Source organism: Erythrolamprus reginae, chromosome 1 (genome assembly GCF_031021105.1).
Source record: "Erythrolamprus reginae isolate rEryReg1 chromosome 1, rEryReg1.hap1, whole genome shotgun sequence".
Lineage (NCBI taxonomy): Eukaryota > Metazoa > Chordata > Lepidosauria > Squamata > Dipsadidae > Erythrolamprus > Erythrolamprus reginae.
In genome coordinates, this window is record NC_091950.1 from 75,253,117 (window position 1) to 75,269,351 (window position 16,235).

At 40.8% G+C, this 16,235-nt stretch overlaps 1 protein-coding gene across 3 annotated transcripts in view; it reads left to right on the top strand.

Moving 5' to 3' along the window:
- The window catches only part of PRKD1 (protein kinase D1), a 121,695-nt gene that overhangs the window by 55,980 nt on the left and 49,480 nt on the right, over nucleotides 1–16,235 (top strand). The window lies entirely within an intron of this gene.

Below are 16,235 nucleotides of genomic sequence, written 5' to 3' on the forward strand. Positions count from 1 at the left end.
AGTCGTGAAAACCTCACTCTTTACCTTGATATTTGGCAAAGGCATATGAGACCACTTGCTTTATTCCATCCTTACTTCATTCTTGCCATCTTTTATCTTTGGTTGATTTTATTGCAGATTCTTTAATGACTGTAAGCTATCCAGAGTCATTGGCAGTTGGGTATCATACAGGTTTAATGAATTATTATTAATATTATCAGGTGAGTCATATGAAGATTGTAAATTAATTAATACTGATCCGATGAAGAAAATTCCCCAACAATCATGGTTAAAATGCTGAATCTAATAGGGAGCCTTTGAGGGCTTTATATTATGACAGAGAGTTGGCTGAAGAGGGTTGCTTAATTGTTTTTCAACTAAATGGTAAGTATGGTGACACATGATTAAATGTTTGGATACCAGGGATGATGTCTTGCTGTGCAACCACATGAGAAGAAAAAATTCTTTCTTTCATAATTTGCACAAGTCAAGAGTCTAGGGGTATGATTCTTGGTTTGGGTCCAAGAGGTTCCAGGTTCAAATCCCAGACAAGCCCCCAAGCTTGTGATAAAAATTCACCAACTGATTTCACAGATATCCAATAAACAGTTTATTAAGGTAAAGTTAAGATCTTTGCGCAAAGGTCCTGAATAGAAAGGGGGGAGGGACTTCATTCAAGTACTGGGTATTTATACATATAGCATGTTTCCACCCTACTCTTCCCATCTCCTCCCATCTCATTATTCAAACTCCTCCCTTGGCGTCCTGGCAGTCTAGAAATTTACTAGAATCTCACATCACCTTCATCTGCCCACTTCCTCTCAACCTGTGCCTTCCCACACTCTTCTGCATAAAAACATATCCTGTTTATCAGAAAATGGCTAATAATTGACAGGCAAAAAAAATCAGATTTGCAGGATTACAATTTTACAGAATTTTACAAAAGTTCAACTTGATTATATAATATAAAATGGCCATATAAAAGTATGGCAGCACTTATGCTCTTGTGCTAACTTCCTACAAGAATAAAACCTCCTTTTTCACAGTAAAAAATATATGATTGTAGTATAGCTACTTTCACAACATCTACTCTGTAAATTCGTTTGACTTATTTCCAGATAACTCTATTATTGTATTTTTGAGTGTAATTGTTTGCAATATAATGAAATGTAGTCAAAATCTAGGTAATATTAATTATTATTAATATTATCAGGTGAGTCATATGAAGATTGTAAATTAATTAATACTGATCCGATGAAGAAAATTCCCCAACAATCATGGTTAAAATGCTGAATCTAATAGGGAGCCTTTGAGGGCTTTATATTATGACAGAGAGTTGGCTGAAGAGGGTTGCTTAATTGTTTTTCAACTAAATTTAGTAATTTTTGAGCATATTGTCCAATGATATGTAAGCAATACATTTTGGAAAGTTGGTTATATTTATGTTTATGATATAGAATGGGATGCAAGACATTAAGCCATTCAAATAATGTGAAAAAATATATTATTTTAAAATATTTGCATTTTGATGTACAGGTATTTTTTCTTTTTCTACCAAACATTGTACTATGTGAAAGATTTTTCTATCCTGAATTTGACAAATACCACAGGGAAAAGCATCTTTTTCTTTTAGTAGAGACAAAAAATAACATAGCTCTATAGTTAGTATCACATTTTAGTAAACTTGGATCAGAACTCATGTGTTTCTTCATACATATGGTTCTTTTTTGAACAAAAAAGTACATTTAAAATGATGTTCTATAAATTTGAATAGGCATTCAATTTGAGATGATATCTTGCCTGGCATGTAAAATTACAGGTTTCTTATATAATATAAAAAAGTAGCATGCCAGAGATATTTTCACAGGTTTATCCCATCAGGCATTAATAGATTAAAACTTTTTTTAAAGTCAGATTGATGCTACCTGCCAGTGAAATTCACAGCATCACATAATTGAAAAAAATGAAAACTATTAGATAATAGTTTTACCCGAAATCTTAAATTTTATAACAGCATGGATTCAATATAAAATTACATTTTACAGATTTATCCTTGAAGGCACATGGGAATCATTGCATACCAACTTAATGTAATAAGAGAGAAAATGAGATATTTCATACAGGTGGGTTTTTTTAGAAGGGAAACTAGTTAGAAGCGATTACTGAGCTTTAGTACACAATACAAATAAGGGCTCTTTTTTTTTTTAACCCAGTAATGGAAAATGATATGTTTTAGTCATTTTCTGCATCTGAGTGCTAGATTGGACCATGTGAAATATCATTGCAACTATAACTATGTAGAAGTAACCTGAAATTTTTTAATGGTTCAAGGCACAACCATCTAATGAGCAAATCTTATCTCAGATTAGTTTGAGATTATGAAATGGAAAATACTATTTAGTAATTTTTAGGGTTTCTAAGCATACCATTTACAACCTATGTATAGTCACTGTATAACAAATCATATATGGTATTACTTTTTATAAGATTCCTATAATATTTCTATGCTGTCTAAAAAATGTGTTATTTTTCTGTAGATTCTTTTTTTTAAAAAACCCATTCTTTCATATACTTCCAAGAATCTAGTAACAATTCTTATATGGGGAAAATGTTGCAAAGATTATTGCATAGAAGACGAAATAAGAAATTATCCACCCAAATCTACATTTTGACTCAAATATAAAAGTTTGTGTTTTTATTAATTCTACCTTTGTGTCGCTCTGTGATTCATACTTATGTCAAACTTCTATAAATCAAATTAAAGTCAGAGTGGCAGGTAATTTGACAAAGTAGATCATAACCTACTACTAAATAAACTAGAAAAATGTGGGATGGACAGCAACACCTCCAGATGGATTGAAAATTGTCTAACTAACTGCACTCAAGATGTAGTGCTCAATGGAACTACATCTACATGGAGGGATGTATACAGTGGAGTACCCCAAGGCTCTGTTTTAGGCCGAGTACTCTTCAACATCTTCATCAATGACTTGGACGAGGGGATAGATGGGGAACTTATTAAATTTGCAGATGACACCAAACTGGCAGAAGATAGGTGCAAAATACAGAAGGATCTTGACAGACTTGAACTATGGGTGCTATCTAACAAAATGGAATTCAATGGTGAAAAAGTAAGGTTCTGCATTTAGGCAAGAAAACAAAATGCATAGGTGCAGTATATGTGATATATTGCTCAACAGTAGTAACTGTGAGAGGGATCTTTGAGTCTTAATGGACAACCATTTAAATATGACCCTGCAGTGTGCAGCAGCTGCCAAAAAAGCCAACACAGTTATAGGCTGCATTAACAGAGGGATAGAATCAAAATCACATTAAGTGTTAATATCACTTTGCAAGGCCTTGGTAAGGCCTCCCTTGGAATGCTGCATTCAGTTTTGATTGCCATGATGCAAAAAGGATATTGAGACTCTAGAAAAAGTGCAGAGAAGAGCAACAAAGATGATTAGGGGACTGGAGCCAAAAAAGCACTAAGAGTCACAAATTTAATTTTACGCAGCTTCTTCTCTAGAAGCACCAATCTACTTACCAGAGCATACAAAACATTTGTCAGACACATTCTTGAATACAGCTCACCTGTATGGAATCAACACTGCATAACAGACATTAATACCATTGAAGGAGTCCAGAAATACTTCACAAGAAGAGTCCTCTACTCCTCCTCACACAATAAATTACTTTACTCCTCCAGACTTTAATTGCTATGTTTACAAAATTTACAGCTATGCCTGAACTAATTTAACTGTTCATAAAATCATACAAAAGTATTCCAAAGTGGAAGCATCTTTATTGTGCAACATATTAAAAAAATCAAATTGAATAAGAACATAAGAAGAGCCATGCTGAATCAGGTCAAAGCCCATCAAGTCCAGCATTCTGTGTCACACAGTGGTCCACCAATTGCCTTGGACGGGAAATGAACACTCGGACACCAAGCTGGGTAAAATGGGTCACTTTATTAAAATATTAACAGAAAGACCTGCAGGGGTCGCTAAATGGGGCGGAGTTTCCTGAACACAACATACTTGGGCAACTCAAATGGGCGTTACTCCATGCCTGGTCAGGGTGAGGCATGCTCCGCCTACTCCCGACCAGTAAGCCATGCCCAGCATGTGGGAGGGCTCGCCTTGCATGACCCGGAACCAGAAATGACGTAGGTGAGCCCCAAGGGCACCCCCTTCACACCTCTCTGTCCGTGGAGGAAGCATGAGTTGTGCAATGGGGGTGCCAATCATCTTACAAAAGATGCCCAAAGGAGAACACACAGTTGCTACTGATACCCTTTCCGCCCCGTTTCTGCCATATAGTGACCAAGAATATAAACATCAAATTGCTGAATCAGAACCTATTTACATACAGATGCACCCCATAACCACAAATCCTTACCCTCGTCCAGGATGGAGTAGGCGAAAAACAATCCGTAGCAAATGCCCAAAGATTGCAAAAATTCCTACTCGGCCCCTACCAGGCGACCTATAAAAAACATCCTGGATTGAGCGGAGGGTGGGTGGGTGTCCGTTCTGCGGCGAGCTCGGGGGGCAAGAGAAGCCGGGGGGGCAAGCAAACCCTGATAAAGGGCACACGCCCACGCCCCCTCGGCTTTCCCAGAATGCCCGAGCGGCCGCTGATTGCTCTGGGGCGTTCCCGCGCTAACGCGGGGAACGCCCCACAGCTGATGGGGGGAGCCGAGTTGCTTCCCGCCATTGGCAATTTTCGTCCAGGCATTATTTCGCCTGGCCTCTCATTTGCCTTGGACGGGAAATGAACACTCGGACACCAAGCTGGGTAAAATGGGTCACTTTATTAAAATATTAACAGAAAGACCTGCAGGGGTCGCTAAATGGGGCGGAGTTTCCTGAACACAACATACTTGGGCAACTCAAATGGGCGTTACTCCATGCCTGGTCAGGGTGAGGCATGCTCCGCCTACTCCCGACCAGTAAGCCACGCCCAGCATGTGGGAGGGCTCGCCTTGCATGACCCGGAACCGGAAATGACGTAGGTGAGCCCCAAGGGCACCCCCTTCACACCTCTCTGTCCGTGGAGGAAGCATGAGTTGTGCAATGGGGGTGCCAATCATCTTACAAAAGATGCCCAAAGGAGAACACACAGTTGCTACTGATACCCTTTCCGCCCCGTTTCTGCCACAGCAGGGGGTCAGATCTCTATCTTGGCCCCCAGATCCCCACCTAAGCCTGCTCCAGCTCACGCAGGCACCACTGCAGGTCTGTGTAAAATTGCCACTCCTGACATCTTCCTAAATTGACCCAGTGAAAGCTAGGGGGGGTTAAAAACACATGCCCATGTGTCAGATCACTTTGCCTCCCCCTGCCAAGTTAACCCATAACCTGGTCCCGTCAACAGCTGTTGGTGCGACGGCGACTCCGCCTCCCCTCCATGTGGGGGGTATCAGAACCACACACCAGAACCACACACCACGGCCGTAGGCCCCGTACGACCGGTGGTTCACCATGACATGACATCACTGTGCCAAGTCCTTCACCGACACCAGGTCGTTGCCACCTGTGTGCAAGACCAACAATCTGTTCCATATGCTCTGCAAGCCCCGGGGGACTGCTACGACTTGACGCCACTGGGCCAAGTCCTTCACCACCACCAGGTCGTTGCCACCCGTGTGCAACACCAGCAATCTGTTCCATATGCTCTGCAAGCCCCGGGGGACTGCCATGACTTGACGCCACTGAGCCAAGTCCTTCACCATCACCAGGTCATTGCCACCCGTGTGCAACACCAACAATCTGGGTCCGGCCCATCACTGCTCCCGACTTTTCACAATGGAAGAGACCCGTCTCCAACGAAGACCTCCGAGCTCGAGCCTTTTGCTGAAGCCCCAGCAACTCAGCAACCTCCATATTCCTGAAAATAATGTTGCAGCTCAACGTTCAGCCACCAAGCCATGCTGTGGCCGCAGTTCGCTATTGTGGGCAATGGAAGGGCAGCTCCTTCGCACTTCGCACGTAATAAAGTGGAGCAGGGCCAGGACCTAGAGAAACAATAAGGATAAAAAGACAGTGTTAGCCACCCGATCCCAAAAGCGCTTGTACTCAGGTGCTCTGAATCTACTTCATGAAAGCCACTGACTTCCATCTGCCACCGGATTCATTACTTTGCTGAGAACTTGTTGAAACCTGCATTCAGTATTGTTGAGGGAATACCACCCGATATCGGCCCTTAACTGTTATTTATTCAGTGGAGGCCTGTCTTGTGGTAAAAAGGGGGACCATTCCCTGGCTTCATTGTTTTACTTGCACTGAGTCCATCATACCCCGGCATATATCCTTGCTTGATATACCCGGCCAGTGATCAATCCCCCATCTGCGTTACTGGTCAGCCACCATGCGTAACCAACGCGGCTGCCGTAGCCCCCATTTAACATCAGTTTGCAGGCCCGGGGAACCTTGCATGATCCACTACTATGCGATCATGACAGCACCTTGCAGACCTACCATGTCCCAAAGGCCATTTTTATGGCTGTCGTGTGAAACAGCCTCGCCTCGTTGGGTGAGGATCTGGGTCTCATCCAATGACCGCTGCCCCTGAAACTGGGCAATGTATAGTGGCTTACTAATTTCTCCCCAATCTGAGTCCTTTCCTTGGACCATCTCTTGATCATTCCCCCTATCCTCAAGTAGTTTGACACCAAGGTCTTTTGTTGGGAGAGCTAAGCCCACCTGTTGCCCCTACATGATGGCATGTAACCATGTGGTCCAACCTGCACTCCTTTGCTTGAGCGATGGCGCCGTCCACCAATTCTGGTTACCCTGCGCCCCAGCCTATGCCATGTGGCTGCCAACCGCCTGCCCATGCACACATACTCCCTGTTAACGGACTGGGCCTCCTGTTGCTGTCTTGCTTCCCTCCACCGATGGGCCAGCTGTACACCATAGTTGCAGACCCATGTTCCTGTATTCCTCTCAGGCGATCATAATACTCTTCCGCCAGCACTAAAATGCCAGGGTGATTAGCCAATATGCTCCACGGCCCTGCCTGCTCACCCAGGGAGTAGAATAATTGCAAGAAATTTATGAAGCTAAGCAAAGGCCCATGCCAATGCTTTCTTTACCATTAGCGCATGGATTAGCTTTACCGACATGACTTAATCAATATAACCATAATATCAATGGTACCAAGCTGACACCATGACTTCAATATTGTTCATGATAATAACATTTTCTAAATTATTATTCACTAAAACAATTAATATAATGCTTCATAACTCATATCAAGCTAAAATCAGCTCAAGCGTGCATTTGATTCAGATAACTTCAATGCTTAGCGTTCTTGCAAGCCCCCCATTCCAGTAAGTGACTACACCATTCCTTATGAACAAACTAAAGGGGCTGAGATAAACTGACTAATTTATTTATTTATTTATTCGATTTTTATGCCGCCCTTCTCCTTAGACTCATGGCGGCTCGCAACATGTCAGCCATAGCACTTTTCAAACAGAGCCAGACAATTGCCCCCACAATCCGGTTCCTCGTCTTAATCCTGAGGGGATTAACCAGAAATTAGGAGATTTCCAACCTTCAGCATGGTAATGACATGGGGATCTGCAGGCTGTAGTTATGATTAATAGTATCTTTCAGTTTCATTGGTACAGAAAAAGGCCTGCTACCAACTGCACCCGTACTGTTATAGCCTCAGTACAACTTTACATTTAGAAATGTGGTAAAATTCAGCATATTAGTAGCACCATTCATGGAGACATAATGACTTCCATGCGCAACTGCTCCAGGATCCGGCACATCATGAAAATAATAATAATAATAGTAATAGTAATAATAAAATACCCAGGAGCAAGCACATAAAAACCTTGTTACCAAGTAATTCCTTAGCGCAGTACATCAGTAGTTAAGTATGGCCATAAAATTAACAAAGATAATTCCTCCGGAAAAAAAGGGGGGGGCATATTTGACCAGGAGGATTGCCATTAAGCCACTTGAAAGTGAAGAGGAAAACATACCAAAGTAAACCTCCGACCTGATAACATGTATGTATTCTCAACAAAAGCTTTAATAAACAAATTTTACTATGTAAGGTGTAGAACATAGCTCACTGTGTTCCACCTGCCATAACAGTTTATATTAACACTGTCCACCCTTATTAAAGCGTGAGAACAATTATTTATATGTATTTATTTTAAATTGAGGGTAAGGGAGCAGCATGTGGCTATATTTACTTACCACCCAATAACCTCATTGCTATTTTCAATGCGGTAAAGAAACATATGCCAGACCTGTTTGCCAAATAGCTTCTTAGGTCCCCATTCCACCGTGCTTCAAAGAAAGGCCAAGATATATTTCTGCACAGTGCTCTCAGTAGGAGATCCTTACATAGGAAGAAACAAATCCTTTTATATTCAGCAGCGCTATTCCAAATGGAGTGCAGCGATATATATTTGATAAAAGTGTAATAAAGATTAACAGTCTCCCAAGTAGCAGAAAGCCTTCGTCATTTGTTGTAGTGTTTCTGCTAAACCCGCTTATGAGCAGAAGCCAAGGTTTTAACTGCAAAATTGCTGTCAGAAGCCAGCTAAGTCCCCTGAAGCTATGATGAACAAAAGGGGCAAAGGTCTATAGTAAAGCTACCGTCTTTTGATCACTAAAAGCCATTTTTCACTGACAAGGCAGTCTTTCCATAGACCCAGTTGCTCAAAAAACCCACCTAACCTGGTTTCATGGCTACTATCTCTGATTGATATTGTCCCTCTTGTGAGGGGGGGGGGGGAAATGCCATAGGAGGGCACCATTATCCACTGGGTATGAAAGAACTGTTAACAAATGGTAGTGAGACCGGGTTGCTGAAAAGCATTTCCGAATATGAAAGTTTTACTCCCCCTACCATTTCTATGTCCACCACATTATGGCTCAATTATAAATCTTGTTCTAACCAGTGCTCAAAACCTAGTGGCTTGTTTGGCCTAAAGGGGCCTTATTGTCGCTAAAAATTGCCTTAAAGGAATGCTCACAGTGCCCTGTGGAATTGGTGGGGTGCGCAGAGGGGAGGGGATTTGCCCCGCCACCCCCGCTGTCATGTCACAACCCATGTGTTGTGCCCCCCCAGTAAATTAGTTTAATTGCAAATTAATTCATTTTAAGCACACTCAATTCAAATATATTAACTTAATAAATTAAATCATTTTGATAATTCATTAAGCACAATCCATTCCCATATACTAACTTAATAACCTAAATCCTATATATATATACATATCTATATACAGTATATATATATATATTGATCACTTTATGTTCAACTAATTCAAATATAATCATTTCAATAACTTAACTCTTTTTAATTCATTCCACTTAGGATCAATTCAAGTATCCTAGCTTGAATTAAATTAGATCATTTTGATTCATTCATTTTATGCTCAATCAAAATCTACTGACTTAAATCGATTAAATTTTAATAATTCGATTCAAGCTCAATTTCACTATACTGACTTAATAAATTAAATTGTTTTTACAAATCAGTTTATGCTAAACCACTTCAAGTATACCAGTTTAAATAAAATAAATCGTCTCATACGTTCAGTTTATGCACAATCACTCAAGTATACTGACTTAAATAAATTAAGTCATTTGATTCATTCCTTCTATGCTCAATCAATTCAAGTTTACCTGCTTAAATAAATTAAATCGTTTTAATTTGTCAATTTTTTTTTAAGCAATTCAAGTATACTTAACTTTACAAGATTGAAACATTTCAATTCCACCATTTTATGCTCAATCAAATCAAGTAAACCAACTTAAATAAATTAAGGCATTTTAGGATGGATATATGTTTATCCCAGGCATCTTTAAATTCAGTTACTATGGATTTACCAACCATGTCTGCTGGAAGTTTGTTCCAAGCATCTACTATTCTTTCAGTAAAATAATATTTTCTCACATTGCTTCCAATCTTTCCTTCAACCAACCTCAGTTCACTTTCCTATTAAAATGCTTCCCTCCTGAATCTTATTTAAGCCTTGAAAAAGTTACATGTATTAAATGCCTCATGTGCCTTCAGATATGGCTCTGAGTGTCACCTATGGCTCACGTGCCAGTTTCTCCATCATGATAACATTTACCTACTTTAATATATCTGACAACTTATTTACTGAATGTAACCGCTCATTTGCATACTTGGGAAATCATTCTTCTAGATAAGTTGCAACTTAACATGAGGTGGTAGCTTTGAAAGTTTCCAAAATGCTGCTAATATAATTATAAATTTAACGTCTTACTTCACGGCAGCCTCCCAACGCAGCAGCCACCCCCCCAGCGTCGCCCTGCACGCGGAACACAAACCACATGGGGGAAGAGGGAAAAAAGGCCTCCCCGTTGCCGCTGCTCGCTCCTCAGCGCTCGCCTTAGTTGCCCGGCACAGAAACGCTCTGGCGCGTTGCCAGCTGGGCCGTCAGAGCCCTTGCTAACCTGCCCGGGCGGACCCACAGTCCCTGAAGCCGCGCTCCCAACAGGCAAGCCGGTAAAAGCCCCTGCGTGCCCCGCCGCTACAAACACAAGGTTGGGGAGGGGGTGTTGGGGCCGTTGGCCCACGCTAGCCATCTGACCACCTCCCCCTTTCCCCAAGTAAGCAAACCGGGCGGGAAAAGGAAGAATCTTCGAAGTTCCTGTAGGCGCCGTCCTGCGCGCTGCCGGCAATGAAGAAGGAGCACTGATCCAACGAAGGAGGCGAGCTCCGTTCTGCGGCGAGCTCGGGGGGCAAGAGAAGCCGGGGGGGCAAGCAAACCCTGATAAAGGGCACACGCCCACGCCCCCTCGGCTTTCCCAGAATGCCCGAGCGGCCGCTGATTGCTCTGGGGCGTTCCCGCGCTAACGCGGGGAACGCCCCACAGCTGATGGGGGGAGCCGAGTTGCTTCCCGCCATTGGCAATTTTCGTCCAGGCGTTATTTCGCCTGGCCTCTCATTTGTACAAGGGGATTTTGAGTAGAAAAAGAAGGCAAAACCCTTCCTTTCCCTTGACCCCCAACAAATGGTACTCAAGGGAATCCTGCCTGTCGCAACCAAGATAGAAGCGATACATGGACATCCATTTCAATAACCACCGAGACACTTGGCATCCATGAATCTGTCTAATCCTGCCTTGAAGCTATCAAGGCTGACAGCTGTCACAACCTCTTCTGGAAGTGAATTCCATAAACCAACGACCCTCTGGGTGAAGAAATATTTCTCTTTATTTGTCCTCGCTTTCTTACCTATGAGCGTTAGGGAGTGCCTAGTATTGTGTGATAGAGAAAATAATTTTTCTCTATCCACCTTTTCTATCCCATGCATGATTTTATACACTTCGATCAAGTCACCTCTTAAATGCCATCCTTCAAGGCTGAAGAGATCAAGGCATTGCAACCTGGTGCTTCATTTCCTTGACCATTCTTGTTGCTCTTTTTTGCACCTTTTCCAGTTCCATTATATCCTTCTTGAGGTGAGGTGACAAGAACTGTACAGAGTACTCCAAGTGTGGTCTCACCATCAATTTGTACAGAGGCAATGCAACACTTACCAACTTATTGAATGTGATATCTTTTTCTGATATCTATGTTTATATAGCATGCTTATGGATGATGAACTTTAAAATTGTCTCTTCAAATTACCATATTGTTCTAGTTTCTAGTTGTTCTGAACCATTAACTATATTTTGTTGGTTGGTAGTTTATTGTGTCATGCAAAAACAATTGATGTGCAACAAGTTGAAAGTTCTTTGTATATTTTGGATTCTGGCACAGCAGCTTAACCATTTTGATAGATTAGGAAGGATGACAAGCCAGGAATCTTACTGCAAGTCTGACAGTCAGTTGTGCAGAACTTCATTTATTCATGATTATTCATTCTCAGTTGATATTTCTAAACTTTACCATAATGGTTGATGGATATGACTAACTAGGATGCATATTCCAATAGGGCAACTGAAATGGATTGTTAGTGTAATGTGAGCAGGGAGTCAGCATATTACAGAGGATATTCCCAGCAAGAGAAAACAAGAGAAGATACTTTTGTTGACAGGGTGTTCTTAGATCTCCAGAAGTATTTCACATGCAAGAATACTTACAACTTCACATTTAAAAAACAAATGTCTCTCTCATATTTTGTGATGACAGACTGATGGCAGAATTTTATAGAGCTCCTGATTTATTTAAGAGTACCTAGACTTTATATATATGTCTTGCCATTTACTTGGCCATACCCTTTTGAATGGAACAAAAGATTATGATTAAATCAAGCCACAGAGAAACAAGAAGACACAGTGGGTGAATTATATTTGGCATGTTTGCATTGAAAATTATTTCTATTTGCTTCAACTGCCACATATTTTAGCTTGGGAAATTGGGAAGGTATGTTTTTTTTTTGTTGAGTGGTAGAAATAACTTGAGTAATTCTTTACTCAAGTACTAATGCCTGCAACTGTGTGAAAATTTGATTGGACCATGTGATGAGCTTGTGGGTGTGGGACAGTGTTGTGAACTTTCAACTGGAGGGGGAAACCCTGGAAGCTTTCAGATTCGGGTTTCCCCAGATGTGTCAACATGACATCTCTAATAATTAGAACTTTGAGGAACTTCTCGCCTTGGAGTTTTATTTCATTGGTGGTTTTTCTTGGAACCCTGACATTATCTTAATTCAAGGCAGTTTCAGTTCACCTCTTTTCAGACAGGGACATTGGCAGAGAAAACTGGTATAAGAAATATAATTGTTTGCAGTCAATATAATAGTAAAATTACTTCTCAAATAAGGATCCATAATATGTTCTAACCCTCTTTAGATAAAACTAGGCAGCTCCTTATTTATCGGGTCATCATTTCAGAGCTATTTTTTAACCTAAAAAAATGAAACAGAATTTGATGTTCTGGCTTTCCTTGTACCCCTTCAGTAACCAGACCCAGTTCCTAAACCCACAGAATGTTAGAAGGAAGAATTGATTCTTCAAATTTTGACAGCAGGACAGCAAAAAAAACAACAGTCAGATGTAGATAAGGATTTAGGTGAGAAATGCAAATTCCAAGTCAGCAGTGCAAAGTCAAGCAGATGATTTATGATGCAAGCCAGGGGGTAAATAAATGGATATCTGAGTCATGGCATGGAATGAAAGCCAGATGTTGCAGCTGCTTCTAGCAAGGGAATAATATTTCAGTGAGGCTTAGTTCCTTTCCCTGCTTAATAGACACAGCTGTTGTCATACTTAGCTGATGAGTGCAATGTTTTGATGCTTGTTAGAAAGGTGCAGAGATCCTAGAAGGGTTTGCTTGGGAAGGGGGAAGTAAGTGTTTGAGCAGCCCATGTTGCAGCTAAATCAGGCTCCTAGGGCATGACACTTAATGACTTGTTCTTAATGATATGGTGGGCAAAATGCATTGAGAGTGGGAATGATTTCTTACTTCCTGCTGGCTTCCCCATTGACTTTGCTTGTAGGAAGCTGGCAGGAAGTGTTCGAAATGTTCCTCCCTTCCTCCTTCCATTTCCCCTTTCCAGCTGGCAGGTAAGTGGCTACTGCCAATTGGGGGAGGGAATGTGCAAGTAGTTGATGCAGTGCAAGCACAGAAGGTCTGGCAGACAGTGCACAGCTGGTAGAGACTTACCCAAGTAATTTGAAACATTCCCTTCCAGGGTTCCCCATTGACTTACTCCCCAAGCACTGATTTTGTTAGTGGGAAAGTGGCGAGGAGCATCATATCAGTTCCTTTAGGCTATCAACTTCTGTGAAGCTGTCAGGGAATGTTGAAAGTGAGAATCATTTGACAGTAGTTGACCATGACAGTGCAGTGGTGACACTTAACAGCATTAGCACAGTGGCACTGAAGTTGTTGCAACTCAGGGGTGGGCAACAAGCAGGACCGGGTGGAATGCAGTTCCACCAGTGGAAATTTATTAATTTATTGGATTTGTATGACGCCCCTCTCCAAGGATGGCTCCCAACATACATGAAGCTGTGTGCCCAGCTCCAGTTGACCATCCCACCCTCCCATCCTCCTCCTCGGAAAGCGTCAGGGAGACCAACACTGGCAGGAGTTGCAAGGGCCCTATTTCCTCCCCCATCTTTTCTCAACAGCTGATTGGCACCCGTTCACCTAGCTACCCAGCCTGAGGCAGGGATGGACCCAGGAAGGAGAGCACGGGAAACGCAAAGCAAATTGTCACCCCAGAGAGCAACACTGGTGAGGTTGTAAGTCGTGGACTTAACTGTTCGCTTCAACAATGATGATCGTTCAAGCCACTCCCACCTGGTCACATGGCCAGCAAGCCACTCTTACCCAGTCACATGACCATCAAGCCACACCGCACAAAATAATCCACACCCACAGTGTGGCAGTAAAAGTTTTGGCTGCCCATTACTGCTGCAACTGTCCCAAATTTCATTCCTATGGGACCTAGGGGTTCCAACATTGTGTAAGTTAACTTATTTGGGTTTTATTAGTTCAATAATTGCTGTCCTGCATCTTCCAATTATACTTAATTTAAGGTTACAAACAAATAATTATGAAACCTTTAGTAGTATATAGGTTCCATGACATAAACCCTTCCAAAGGAATTATTATTGGGGGTATGTTAATTAAACAAATTACTCAATAAACACTACAGGTGTATTAGTTTTATAGTGGAATATTAGATAGATTTTTAATGTTTATGTTTTATCCTCATACTTAAGGTAAAACAACTAAAAAGGAAAATAAATAATAAAATAAATTGAGGACTATAGTAAATCAGTGTATAATTTAGCACGAAGCTCCTCTAAACTTCTCATAAATAAGGCATAAAAGTCATTTACTGCAGTTTACCATTCAAATGAATGGGAAAAAACAATTGCACTGCAATCCTAAATATGTTTCTAATCCTAAGTGGGTTCTAAGGGCTTAGAAATGCTTAATCCTCAGTAATGAGGAGAGATTTATTGAATTAGTATTCTGCTGGTATGAATTCTGCTGGTATGATTTAAACTAGAGATCCGAGATTCAAAGGGGCCTTATTTAAATTTAAAATTCAGGATTACAATGCTGTGGGTTTTTAAAAAAGATCTGTAAATTGTGATAAGGAAGCATCAAAACACCTGCAACTGCTTCATATTTTGAAATAGAAGGATAAGAATAGCTAGGGCAGTGAATTTGTTAATTGAAATCGGTCCTGCAGTGTGGCATTGGATGTCTTCCCATTTTCCTCTTTAGTTTTAAAAAATATTCTATCTGCACCTCTTTTCAGGCAGGGATATGAAGGATAGTACAACAGCCTCTGAATTGTCAGCAAAGAATATAAATTATCCTCAACTAATGCAATGAGTTCTACCCTAGCCGAATATCAAACCCTTTCAAAAGCTGTTTAAAAGGTATGCTGTAATTTTTCCGTTTGTAGTTGAATGTTGGTTTTTCTGGGATTCACTTTGTTACCTGATAAGGTTTGACCCTCGGAGAGGGACCCTTCATCAGTGGTAGGGTCAGGCTTGTGCCTTATCGGCATTACTGTCTAAAAATGTCCCCAAGTGCTTCTCTGGAGTAATCTGATGGAAGCTTTATGGAATCAAAGTTTTGCACATCCCTTGAAAGCATACATTCAGGTATGGACAAACTATTTTTAATTATTCCTGAAGAACTTTAGAATTACATTTTTGTTAAATATAATTAGGTTAAAATATCAAACACATAGCTTGCATTAGAAAGATACGGTATATAGGGCTGGTCAACATAAAATTAATCTTTGTGTGATTCTCAATTGCTCTTGGATTATATGGGATAATATTTCATAGATATGTTTCCATAGGAATTTCTCTGACTGTGGAACTACATTTTTTTTACTCCTGTAACAATTAAAATTGCATTACAGGTATATTTATGAATTATTGGTTCACATAGTTCACGTTTAAAAGAATTTTTTATATTCATCATTTGTGCTTAAATAATTTTAACTGTAATGAAACCTTATAAGTATCAAAAGCATTCTTCTTTGGTCTTAATTCTACTTTAATGCTGGTGTTAAATGCTCATTTGTGTGGAAGAAACACTCTGCATGCCTTCCAATGCACTGTTATATATATATTTGTCTTCACATATTGCAGCTGAAAAACCCCCCGCTCGATTCATCTTGAAGCCCTACTTACTATACACCATACATAATGGGATAGGTTAATAGAAAACATGTTTGATTGATTTAACTTTTTTTTTTGAGTTGTCACTTTTGACAACTTTTGGCAAGTTGTCTGATTTTGACAATCAGAATGAGTCTGT